Source organism: Nematolebias whitei, chromosome 17 (genome assembly GCF_014905685.2).
Source record: "Nematolebias whitei isolate Nwh7 chromosome 17, NemWhi1, whole genome shotgun sequence".
NCBI lineage: Eukaryota > Metazoa > Chordata > Actinopteri > Cyprinodontiformes > Rivulidae > Nematolebias > Nematolebias whitei.
Window position 1 is genome coordinate 22,780,743 of NC_056514.1, and position 13,505 is coordinate 22,794,247.

Genomic DNA, 13,505 nt, shown 5'->3' on the forward strand with positions numbered 1-13,505 from the left:
TCCATCCATCCATCCATCCATCCATCCATCCATCCATCCATCCATCCATCCATCCATCCATTATCTTTACCCACTTCTTCCTTTTGGGTCACGGGGGTCGCCGGTGTCCATGTCCATCAGTCACTGTGTGAGAGGCGGGGGACACCCTGGACAGGTCTCCAGTCCATCATAGGGACACATAGAGACAAATAAGACAAACAACCATTCACTCTCTCACTCACACCTAGGGACAATTTAGAGTTACCAGTCTAACATACGTTTTTGGTCTGTGGGAGGAAACCAGAGTGCCCAGAGAAAACTCACACATGCACGGAGAGAATATGTAAACTCCACCCAGAAAGGCCCCCGGACCGGGATTTGAACCAGGGTAACCTGCTCCCTAACAGGCAGCAGCTCCCAGTTGCACCACAGTGCTGCCCAATTGCCAAGACACATTTTTTGAAACCATCCCAACCACTGAACAGTCACACATTAGTCTCTATAGAATGGTTTGCTCAATTAGTTTTGTAGAAATGTAGTAGAGTGCTGTATGAATGTGTGTGTGGAGGTAAATAATGGCACATATTGTGTTGTGAAGCACTTTGCATATCTTGATATAATAGAAAGGTTCTATATAAGTACAGTCCATTTACCATTCACTCTACAGCATCATGTCAACATGCTGGGTCAGGCTACAGGACTTCATCTACATCACAGACCATGTTTTCTCTGGCCAGGCAGCATGAAAAATAACCCCTGGTATGCCGGATCCATACTTGGCCTGCATCTCTACACCTAGTATGTCATTACAGGCCAGTTCCAATTCAATTCAATTCAATTCAAAAATACTTTATTAATCCCAAAGGGAAATCATTTGTTGATGTAACTCGTTATCCTCATTTCATTAAGAGATGTTAAAGATACTGATGGCTGTAGGCAGGAAGGATCTCTTGTAAAGGTCCATCCCACAGTGGATCCTAAAAAACTGGCTGCAGGTGCCGTCCGATCCATCCACCCAGACTCGACTGGCCTCTCGGTTCCCCCGGGCTGTAGGATCGCCTGAATGTTTGGCAGAACTCCTCCCAGAGTGATGGCCACTCCTCCCAGCAGTCTGCCGAGATCCTCGTCGCTGTGGACAGCCAACTGTAGGTGCCGAGGGACAATCCTGTCCTTCTGCTGTCATGAGCCGTGTTTCCTGCTAGTTCCAGGATCTCAGTGGTCAGGCACTCGAGCACAGCTGGCAGGTAGATGACAATGCATCTATGGCACCTCCTTTTCAACTCATTTGAGATTTAGGGCTGTAGTTGAGATATTATTTGAGCTTTTGAAATGTTAATCAGCTGCTGTTTGTAGAAAACTGCCTTGTTGCCATGGTTACGCATCATAACAAATGTCCAAAACTAAAAAAGTTTCTGTAAAAATCCTTCCATCTGCACAGCATCTGATACCAAAGGAAACAGTCATCCAAAAAAATGTGATTTGCATCCAGAAAAAGAGGAATTAAAGTTTCCAAAAGAAAAAATCTCAAAATGAATGTAACAGAGCTGCTCCAACATGCAGCCACCTTGAGCGGCGCAATTCTGGAATTCTAGTTCCATAGCCTTGCAGAGATTTCCCTGGTGTAGTATTGCCAGACATAAACCTTTGACTCTAAGATGAGAAGAACTCCTCTGTTGGGTTGGAGAAAGGGGAGTATGGTGGAAGGAAAATATTCAGGAACTCTTGTTTGATATTGAACCACTCTCTGACCTGGATGGCACAGTGAAAACCCACATTATCCCACACAATGACATAGACAGGATGCCCTGTCTGTTCATGACCCTGTTGCTGACTCTGTAACACAGTATCTCGAAGATCACTTACTAATATCAGAAGATGCTGAGTGTTGTACGGCCTCAAAGTGGCATGATGGTGGAGAAGCCCATGATTGCTGATGGCAGCTAGCACATAAAGTCACATTGCCACCACCATGCTGGCCAGGGACTGCAACAACGACTTGTTAACCAATCACATTCTGGCTTCTCCTTCTCCTTTATATCAGACTGAACCCAGCTTCATCCATACAAATATGTTACTGTAATTTGGTCTTTCTAAGGATAGTTGAAACACTCTATGGAAAAATACATATAGCTTTGTAAGTGGTACAGAAAGACTGCAGATGTGCTGTAGACTGCAGTATTGCATACTGGAATCTTTGCTCCTTCACCCTCTCTGAGTTGCGGTCAAAGGATACTCTGCTTCATCTGCATTCTGTTGTGTTTTATGGTAAGACATAATCAATTATGGAGATCCTTCAAAATTCACATTGTCTTCAATGACTTTCTGCTGTATTTCAAGACATTTTATTCCATTGTTCTGACAGACCATGTCAGCAATAAAAGTCTCTTGGTGTGGGGACAACATAGATGTCCTACCCCCTGATATGTCAAGTCTTATGATTCTACAAAAAGAACATGCAGTTACCAGAAAATACATGCAGTACTACACCTACAAGTATATGGAAAATTCATGTAATTAAACATTTTTACAGAACCATATCGAGTCATACTGTAAACATGTACGTAATGGAAAAAAGCAATCTCCTCTCAGAACCTTTGGACTATGGTGGACCCAATGAATCTACTTTGGTTGAGCTGAGCTTGAAGTCCTGCTTCCCTCAATGTCAACCCATGAAAAAGAACAGCTGGCCGTATTTCATTTGAAATAATTGTTCTTTGTCTCATTCTTTAATTGTTTCTACCCATTGTGAAACTTCAGTGACCAGGGCTGCTTATACTGGCTTGTACTAGTTTGTGCATATCATTAGCCACGTGTGTGATCCATTTTGAGTTAATGTGTTTAAGTTGAGACACCTGTGCTTTAATTCAGTTTTACGTTTGCTACATGTGCTTACCATTATACAACCCAAGTGCATCACAGTGCAAAATGTTTTTAGTGGGAGTATGTTTGCTAGTTGTGTCTAACTGGGTGAAACGTGCTAAAGGTTCTGCCAAAAGGGGGCACAGCATAGTTTCCATTTTAAAAAGTTGTACCGATACAAAGGGAAGTATATAAAAAAAGGAATTGTTGATTTTTCTACTACAAACTATCTGACAATGTGTTTGGTTTCTATAGGTAAGCAAATTCCATGTGTTAGAAAGATGGCCTATTCGTGCTGTGATGTCACACCCTGAAAACTGGATCATAGAGAGAGGAAAGCATTTCATGAATAAGGTCCATCTGCTATAAATAGAGATCTTTAGAGATTCACCTGAGAGCAGTTTCATTACGAGAATGATAAATAAGCTTCAATGAAAGAAGGAGGCAACAGCTCCAGAAGGAGGAGGACCATCCATCTCACAGCCCCTTTAAACCCTTCACTCGGTGTGCATTATTTAAGGGTTTCAGAGAGACCCTGAGGGAAATATGGTGGCAGAAACTGTGGGAACGGGGGAAAAAATGGACAACGATACGGGTAAAGAATAATGCAGGAGCTGAGCTTCTAATGTTGTACTTAAGTAGCCACAAGAAGGTAATTAGATGCTTGTAATTGCAGATATCTGTTCCCTTTTCTTACCTGCTCAACCTTTGAAGTGGATCGCATTCGCTGTCCTGACAATCGTCATGAAATAAATATCAAGCTTGTTTTCACGCTTCAGTTTAAAATGCACATAGCACTGGAGGGAAGTTGTGTGCACGTGTCTGTCCGTTCCCAAACCATTTCATAGATGTTTTTAGCTTAAAACTCCTACATGAGTTGTATTTTTTTTTCTTAATAATGTTTCCAAGTTGCACTGGATGAGTTTTACATGGCGTCTAGAATCATCTGTACACCGGGCTGTAAAGTTGACTGTCCTTGCAATGCCCTAGGATAAAAAAAGAGAGAGAACACAACATCAGTTTGACAGTTCCTCAGTATTTTTATTTGAAGTGGTATATTTGGAGTAACGCACAGTTTTTCTTTTCAAAGAGGATGAGATGTTTCTTTCATGACTAAGTGCCTATTTGCTCTTTTGTGTTGTTGCAGACTTTTGTCTCGTCTGAAGCGTTCTTGCTCACTGCCGTCCCACTCACTTTTTGTCTTTCTCTTGGCTTTTGTTTGAGATATACGTTTCATATTGTCTCAGCTCATGGAGTAGCTTCAGTGGTTGGAGGAGAAGGACGGAGGCATGCTTGGGTCGTGCAGTGAGTCTTGCTGAAAGTGTGTGCAGATAATTGTTTTGTTGAGTTCATGCAGTTGAGGTGAGGTCAGAGGGGAGTAGGAGATGATTAGTATATGTATGCATATGACTTTAGTAGTATATGTTTAGGCACAATCCTCAAGTTTTAAATAGGGATGAGGTCAGGGCTTTATGAAGGGCATCAAGCCTAATGCTAGCCTGTTTATCCAAACCAGTTCTGATGAGTGTTTGGGATCATTTTCTGTTAGGAGGTACAGTTTAAACCATCTAAGAGTTGATTTGAGGTGAAGATGATCAGTTTGAAGGTGATCCTCTTTCATCGTTCCATCCACACTATCCCAGTATGATGCTACCACTACCATGCTGGACAGTCTGTACAGTGTTGGTTGTTTTGAAATCCTCATGTTGAGTCTTTCAAGTGTACTTGTCATTGTGTCTAAAATGATCAGTTTTTATCTTGTTTCACCAAAAACAAAACAAAACAAAAAAACATTTTCCGAGAAGACATTTGATTTGGCCATCAAGCTTGAAGGTATCTTTTTTTGGAACAGGAACATTTTTCTTGGTTCTCAGGGAGATGTAAAATGGTCTTCACTGTGGACAGAGACGCCAGGTCATACAGGCCTTGATGGTTCTTGAACATCCTAAACAATTTCCTTTATTCTGAGGGCAACAGATTGTATTTTAATCCAGATTTTGGCAAATTGACACATCTGAATAACTTTTACTTGAAGATAGATGTTCAAACTAATGATCGTGGAACTTCAAGTTAAATAAAAATGGCTCCAAAAAACTTTCCAGGCTTGTGTAAATTTACAATTCTAATTTCAAACGACCAGCTGCAGTCAATCATAGTCACTAATAAGAAGTTAAAACAAGGTACAGTCCCCCTAGATCATTCAGCACTTTATAAAATATTTAAGTAAATGTATAAAATTGGAAAGGAAATCCACAATAAAATCAATCTTGTGTACCCAATTATTTCCTTAACATGTAATGGAAGTTTAATGTTGTATATTAATCCTATACTGAAATGGCCCAGATTTATGACATTTGTGCCCATCCATCCATCCATCCATTTTCTTTACCCGCTTATTCCATTTTGGGTCACGGGGGTCGCTGGTGCCCATGACCAGCAATCAATGTGCGAGGGGCGGGGTACACCCTGGACGGGTCGCAAGTCCATCACAGGGCCACATAGAGACAAACGAGACAAACAAACATTCACTCTCTCACTCACACCTAGGGACAATTTAGAGTTACCAATCAGCCTAAAATGCATGTTTTTGGACTGTGGGAGGAAACCAGAGTACCCGGAGAAAACCCACGCATGCATGGAGAGAACATGCAAACTCCACCCAGAAAGGCCCCTGGACCGGGGTTTGAACCAGGGACCTGCTCGCTGAGAGGCAGCAGCTCTACCAGTTGCGCCACCGTGCTGCCCGACATTTGTGCCCATTATATGTAAACATTTGACTGGAACTGCAAAATAGAGGGCAAACATCCATTTCTGAATAAATTATGTAAATCAAGTTTAAAAAAAAATCAAGAAAAAAAAGTTCTGTTGTATGTTGCATGTTTAATTGTGTGTTTAGAAGCTAAATACAATACGTAGATTTGTTTTATGATGACTGTCGATGCTCAGGTCCAAATGTTGGGTCTCAAAGTTCCTGAGTAACCTGAAGATGTCATCAAATATTTATTAGCTGCCGTGTTTTTTGTGATCATGGAATGCATACAAACATGTTTGCTGTGTGACTGACATACAATCTTGAAGGCTGACACATTGCTGAAAGCAAATACAGCTCTGTGGTGTCAGAAGGAAAAGAGGGTTAATTATCCCATCCATTCCTGCAGGGTTTGATCAGAGGATTGGGACTATCCAACTTGCACACAGTTTTCTTTGCAGTGAGCAAGCTAGGTTTAATGTAATTAGTTTAGAGAGATAAATGTGACTGTAAAAATCCTAAACTGTTTCACTGCAGTTCTTTGTATAGTTACTGATGTTTTTAGACAACCCTCACAGCTGAAGAATTGAGGCTTTTTGGATTTCTCCGGTCGGTTTTTAAACTCTGCTCACAGTTTATCAGAAGATAGAAGCAAACTTCTTCCATAGCATTTGTTTAAATGAATTAAACACTATATGTATTATTTTAATTGAGACACCTGAAGGTGGATGGAAAACTCATTAATGGAGAACATGAATAATGGAAGAGGGCGTGTTGGTGTTGGACTAGCTTGGTTTACATCTTCACTTGATGGAGCGCGGTTGTAGCTCCCTGGGGTGTTGGAGGGCAGATGGAAACACAATGCAGAGAGGCGAGAGGAGGAAAAGGAGGCTGGCAGGGCAGCGAGCCAGGCTGTCTCAGGACTGAGCAGTGAAAGTGAGGAGACAGCCTTGCTGAAAGGCCCGGCCAACAACGGCCTCATCAGGCAAAAATGGAAAAAGTTTGACCAGCCAGACTTCAAGCTGCAGGGATGCAACCGTGACCACCAGCAGCCGCTGCAGGAAACACAACCTTTCTCATTGTGTTGGGCGGAATAAAAGTTCATGCATCCTGATGAGGTGCTTTAATATCCAATTCACATTTTGATTTTCTTAGAGCAGAAGTTAAATTCTCATGTATATAGCAGAACTGCTATATATGTGGTGGTTCCCTCTTCAAAAAGGGGGACCGGATGGTGTGCTCCAATTACAGGGCATTATTCTCCTTAGCCTCCCTGGTAAGGTCTATTCAGAGGTACTGGAGAAGCGAGTCCAATTGTTGGTCGAACCTCTGATCAAGGAAGAACAATATGGGTTCTGTCCTGGCCGTGGAACACTGGACCAGCTCTTTACCCTCACTAGGGTCCTCGAGGGGTCATGGGAGTTTGCCCATCCAGTCTACATGTGGTTTGTGGACTTGGAGAAGGCATTTGACTGTGTTCCTCGGGGTACACTGTGGGGGGTGCTCCATGAGTATGGGATTGGAGGTCCTTTGTTACGGGCTGTTCAGTCCCTATACAAGTCAAGTCAAGTCAACTTTATTTATAGAGCACATTTAAAACAGAACCTGCTATCAAAGTGCTTAACAACAACAACAATGACAACAACAATCAATGAGAGTAAAATTAAAGAGAAAAAAAAACAAAACACTAATAATAATAACTGAAGAATTAATAAAAAGCATTTAAAACATAGAGTCACAGATAAAAAATAAAAAAAAACACTAGATCAGTTTACACTGTGTGAAATGCCTGCAAGAACAGATGAGTTTTCAGCAGAGATTTGAAGTGAGGAATGGAGGTGGCCTGCCTGATTTTGGGGGGCAGGTTGTTCCAGAGTTTGGGACCCATGACAGAAAAAGCCCGATCTCCTCTAAGCTTCAGTTTTGTTTTTGGAACAGCCAAAAGCAGCTGATCGGATGATCTCAGGGCCCGAGAGGGAACGTAAGGTTCCAGTAGCTCAGAGAGGTAAAGGGGTGCGAGGCCATTTAAGCATTTGAAGGTCAACAGAAGAATTTTAAAGACTATCCTAGTACGAACAGGGAGCCAGTGAAGGCAGGACAGAACTGGTGTAATATGTTCAGCGGTGTAATATGTACAAGCGGCGCAAGAGTTTGGTTCGCATTGCTGGTAGTAAGTCGGACCCCTTCAGGGTGGGAGTTGGACTCCACCAGGGCTGCCCGTTGTCACAGATTCTGTTCATAACTTTTATGAATTTCTCGGTGCAGCCAGGGGGGCGGAGGGATTCCAGTTCGGTGGCCTCAGGATTCCATCTCTGCTCTTTGCAGATGATGTGGTCCTGTTGGCGTCATCGTGCTGTGATCTTCAGCTCTCACTGGAGCGGTTCACAGCTGAGTGTGAAGCGGCTGGGATGAGAATAAGCACCTCCAAATCTGAGGCCATGGTCCTGAACCGGAAAAAGGTGGATTGCTCTCTCCAGATCAAAGGTGAGTTTTTACCTCAAGTGGAGGAGTTCAAGTCTCTTGGAGTTTTGTTTACAAGTGAGGGAAGAATGGAGAGTGGGATTGACAGACGGATTGGTGCAAAGTCTGCAGTATTGCGGTCTCTGTACCAGTCTGTTGTGGTGAAGAGGGAGCTGAGCTTTAAGGCTACGGGTCAGTCTACGTTCCTACCTTCACCTATGGTCATAAGCTCTGGGTAGTGACCGGAAGAATGAGATTGCGGATACAGGCAGTTTCAGTGAGTTCCCTCTGTAGGGTAGCTGGACTCTCACTTAGTGATAGGGTGAGAAGTTCAGTTATCCAGGATAGACTCGGAGCAGAACCGCTGCTCCTCCACATCGAGAGGATCCAGTTATTGTGGTTCGGGCATCTGGTAAGGATGCTCCCTGGGTGCCTCCCTAAGGAGGTGCTTTGGGCATGCCCTACTGGGAGAAGACCCCTGTGAAGACTCAGGACATGCTGGAGAGACTATGTCTCTCGGTTGGCCTGGGAATGCCTTGGAGTCCCCCCAGAAGAACTGGAAGAGGTGGCTGTGGAAAAAGATGTCTGGGCCTCCCTGCTCAAGCTGCTGCCCCCACGACCCGATTTCAGAACAAGCGGAAGATAATAGATTGATGGATGGATGGAGTTTTAATTTGTCGTTTGAGGCACAGTTACAGTAACCTTTTCACAGAAACTCACTGAAAAAAAAACTCAGAGGTATTGCTTTAAGCCATCTCAGTGTTTGAGGAGTTAAGCTGATTTACATTGTGATGCAGATAAATGCAGTTTCCAGAATATGTGTGCAGCTGTGTGGAGATAGTGACATGATGCTAACTGGTTGTAGATCTCTCTAGTCTTGGTTTCAAACTGGAGTTTTGCATAGTCGGCTTGGTGACTCCTTCACAGGATCTACGCTCTATGATCAAACTGTGAATTAAACAGCAGAAGTTTGCATGCAAGGGGGGTGACAGGGCTAAAAACAAATGAGCTGAATGGTAATCTGGACTACTGCGTGCACATATTCATGCACATGCCTAATAAATTCCAGCCCTGCTCTTAACTACTGCACATCCTAATCAGCAACACTTCCTTCCTCCGAAGTGTCAGACAACTTATGAAAGTGAAAATTAATTATCACAGGTCTTAAAGTGTGATCTGCTGCACATCTTTTACATATGCCTTATTACGGGGAACAAGGTACTTATCCTGCAATTTTTGAATATATCCAGTAACTACAGGTTGTTGGCAAATCATTTGTCACATTGGCATTTTCACAAAGTAAAAGCAGACTTTATAATGATGTTAAATACACAACCTGGAAGGCAAGAAATTACATCAAAAATTCAAAAAGTTTAGAACAATTTTATACGAGTCTTCAAGGTGAACATCATCCGTCATTATAGAGTGAAAGTCACATCATTTCCTCATTATCAACACTTTTAACTGAACCTGAACAACAAAAAACAAACAAAAAAAAAAAACTTTTACATCCAAACAGAAGCATCCTTACTTTAGCTTCATTTTCCTGGTTTAATATAAAGAGAAGCCTTTTCATTCTGCCTCTGCGCTGTTTTTGTGTCTATTCAGAAAGAAAAAGGGCTGCCGTGTGTTGTTCGTCACCTGTGGATTAAATTCATTCAAACTGAGAGGAGGGCAATGAGTGCGAACTCTGAAAATGCATGTGGCAGAAACAAGATTCAGAGGGTGTTTGTTCTGCTCTGACACCGGCGCCGCTGCAAAACGTAACCTGTCAGAAACGATGCATCCAAAGCGGCAACTGATTTTTTCTGAGAGGCTGAAAGTACTGAGAGCAACGAGAAAACACTCCCATGAGTGGGAACAACCATTCACATTTAGAAATTAAATTAGAACCATCACTCCTGCTCCTGTGTTGTGATGCATGTGAACCAACATTTTGATATTTTCTTGCTTCTTTTACAATAAATATAACATTGAAGTTGTTCATTCGTAAAAAAAAATAAAATAAAAATCTAAAGACCTTTAAATCCTTAAAAAAATTCATACTGCCGTGGCCTTTCATATTGAAGTTACAAACCTCTCGTTTTGAGAAATGACATTTTGAATTTTAGCCACTTTGGATAAAATTAGTAATTTGCTAGAGCCTAAATTAAGTCATATATGACTTTCAAGTACAAAGTACTACCATACATAAGATAAGTTCAAAATTAGCAAACTAACAGTCATGGCCACTTTATTCTTTTCTAGAGGGCGGCTGTGGCTGAGCGGTTAGAGCAGTCGTCCTCCAATGCAAGAGTTGGGGGTTCAAATCCACCAGCAGTCACATGCCGAAGTTTCCATGGACAAGACACTGAACCTCTCATAGCCTCCGATGTGTGTCCCATCAGTGTATGAATGTGAGCTAAAGCTCTGATTAGTCTCTTTTGAATGATTTGTTCAATTAGCTTTGTAGAGATATAGTAGAGTGCTGTGTGAATGGGTAAATGAGGACACAGATTGTAGTGTAACGCACTTTGAGTGTCTTGATTAGATAGAAAGGCGCTATATAAGTACAGTCTATTTACCATTTACAGTTGATTAGCTGCAGCGAACATCTTAAATCGAGGTGAAAAAAACGGGATGCATAAGAGAAGCAAAGACGCTACGTCTGTAGCATCTTCGCTAGCATGTCTGTGTTGTGGGCCACTAGTTTAGCGCTACGTTAGTGCCAGCAGTTTTTGACCAGGATGGGGGGTGGTGGTAGGATGCGCGAGAGAAGTAGCGCGTACTCTATTCACACAAGGAGAGCTGTTGGTCAGGCTACTTCTTGTGTCGTGCTCTCTAAAATATTTATTGAATTAAGTGTTTACTTAGTGGTACAAAATATGGTCAATAGCCTTCTCCTGCTCCAAATGTTTCAGGCACTCTATGAACTTCTTGTAACCACTTCTTGAATCTCTTTTCAGTGGCTCATAAGTAGTTAAGTCACAAAGGAGTGTCATAACTTTCTCATAATAGCCTTTCTGGTTCAAAATCACTTCACACCTTATTTTGTCTACTGGGACTATGATGATGTTCTTGTTCTTACTGAAAGTGGTGAGCGCGTCTCCCTCCTCTCCGCTGATGGTCATCAGGACTCTGTACCACAGAGCAGACAGCGTCCCCTCTTCAGGAGCCAGGCAGAAGGAGAAATCCCACACAAGACAGGCTCTAGAGAAATATGGATATCCTAACTGGGCCGTCCTGAAAACAGAGAAGAAACCCAAACAGGACTCCAGTCAGCCATCAGGTGAAAAGGAGGAACCCAGACCCAGACCAGTGGTCATTCTGTATGTTGCAAGAGTTTCAGAGAAACTGAGACGTTTACAGTATTTTCTAAACATAACGTCCCAGAGTCTTTTAAACCCCAAAATGCATTACGGCAAAGACTGGTTCATCCCAAAGATCCAGTCCCCCGGCACAAACAGAGTAACATTGTGTATGCTGTTCAGTGTCAGGAGGGCTGTGATCAGTCTTACATCGAGGAAACTAAACAGCCACTGGCCAAAAGGATGGCCCAGAAGATCAACAACATCAGGCCAGGATTCTGTGGTCTTCACTCATCTCCAGGCCAGCGGTCACTCTTTCAGGGATGAAGATGTTCACATCCTGGACAGAGAGGAACAATGGTTTGAGAGAGGAGTAAAGGAGGCCATCTTTGTGAAAAGAAATTGTCCATCATTAAACAGAGGTGGAGGCCTCTGTGTTCAACTGTCTCCCTCTTACAATGCTGTTATTGTATCATTACGCCCTCAGTGAATAGCAAGCGGCCATCAGGGCAGTAACGATTGGTCGTTAGGCTGATGGTCCTCTTTTTGCAACCAGGCAAACTGGTTGATCCACTATGAGAAGGTGCTGCTTATAGGACTTGTTTACTTGCAGCTCCTTAGACATAATAAGTCTTTTGAATAAAAGACAAAACATTTCATTAAAGAAAAATCCATCCAGAGGACCTGACTCAACCTTGTCATTCATTCATTCAACCTTTATTTATACAGGTTTTCCCATTGAGCCTCGGGGACTCATTTACAAGAGAGACCTGAAACAGGTTGTCAGGTTCAAACTTTGATATTAACCACTACACAGAAGTCTGTTGGAGTCAGCCTCCCCACCATCACATACATCTACACCTCCAGATGCAGGAAGAGGGCCACCTGCATCATGAAGGACCACACTCACCCAGCACACACACTTTTTGCCCCACTCCCCTCAGGATGGAGGATGAGGAGCATTAAGTGTAGAACCACTAGACTGGGGAACAGCTTCTACCCTGAGGCTGTTAGACTCATAAACATGTAACCAGGATAATCACTGTGAAAAATCACATCATGTTGCTGCTGATCTATTTCATGTTGCTGCTGATCCGTTTCATGCTGTGTTCATTCATGCTCATCTGCTCACACTGACTCGTGTTCGTGCTGCTGTTCGGCGTGTTATTATTCTACTAGTCCTTAGTGTATTTTTAGTTAATGTTTTTCTTAGTTCATATCTTAGATCTTATTACTGTTTTTCTGTTACATTTTAAACTTTTATTGGATGTAACTTGGAACCTGTGTACACAATTTCGTTCCACCACATGTGGTGCGAATGATAATAAAGAAACCTTTAATCCTTGCAGTTCAATTGCAATATGAGTTAGATGGGAGTTTATTCACAGTTTTGTTTTATTCTGAGATTGACTGACGCAGAATTTTCATATTTATTTTTGGACTGGATGTGTGTCTTTGGCAGATCGGTGGTGATCCCTCTTGTCACTTCACATCACTCTTCAGTCTTCCTCTCAGCTGTTTCAAAACAAGTGTCCAAGGTCAATGCTGAGTTTGAAAAATAGGAAGATATGGTATATGACCAATAAATGCCCGAAACGCCCAAACCTGCTTTAACAACAAAAGTTAAAGTAACATAAAATTAATGGTGTTACTTTTGTCCAAAAAGTTTTATTACTCAGCCCAATTACTCACTTGAAAGTGTTTCAATAAAGCAAAAAAGATTTTACCTATCTTTGTTAGTCAGGAATAAAAACAAAGCTAAACCTTGCATTTATCTGATCGAAATGTTGAGTCCCGATTTACAGATACAGGTTATGCGGATGCCAGGCTGATCTAGATGCTAAAAATACCAGCGGCTGCAGTTAATTAGTGAAGTAATAGGATTAGATAACTAGATTGGAGAGAAACAGACAGGAGCTGCGATGTAACAGGACTCATCCTGCTTGGCAGCTGAGAGTTTAAACACAGATCAGTGCACAGCATTAAAGGATTTGTTTTATCCATTTAACAGAGAAAAGGTTATTGTTTTTCATGAAGTACAACAAGTATTTTAATAAATCTCTCAATGTAAGAAAACTGAGGCCGAGCAACTGTAAAATCAGCTGTGACTGTATTTAGTTTTGGATCACAATTACATTTTTGCACTATTGTTTTACAATGATTTAACACAT